Genomic DNA, 527 nt, shown 5'->3' with positions numbered 1-527 from the left:
AGACAGGAACAGACAGGCTCAGAGGTCAAGAGGCAGAACAGATCAGGATCAGGTAGTCAGAACATAAGTATCCTAGAATATTTCTCACCTACATTTCAAATGACCTGGTACTGATGACTGGTCTGAAGGCTGGTAAAATACAGACTAATGCAGGTGGATCAGATGATCAATAACAAGAACTGGGTGACAGTGGCGTCGGGTGTAGGAGTTTGCCCGGAAATCAAAGGCTTGATGGTTTAAGCTTCAGCTTTCAGTGTCATTTTGTCCTTGGGCAAGACACTTCACCTGCATCGCCTACTGATGGTGGTAAGACGGTCTGGTGGCGCCAGTCGGCAGCCTGGCTTCCGTCACTGAGCCTGTGTGCATGAATGGGTGAATGACTGAATGTAGAATAAATCGCTTTGAAGTCTTCTGACTTAAAAAGGTGCTATATAAGTACAAGCCTTTTACAGGCCACATAATCAATCTGAAAAATGGGAACTAATTAAATGAATATGAATTAGATCCATTCATCCTACTAAAACCCT

This window comes from Cyprinodon variegatus, unplaced genomic scaffold (assembly GCF_000732505.1).
Source record: "Cyprinodon variegatus isolate N-32 unplaced genomic scaffold, C_variegatus-1.0 Scaffold193, whole genome shotgun sequence".
Taxonomy (NCBI): Eukaryota; Metazoa; Chordata; class Actinopteri; order Cyprinodontiformes; family Cyprinodontidae; genus Cyprinodon; species Cyprinodon variegatus.
This window is presented reverse-complemented; position numbering follows the sequence as displayed.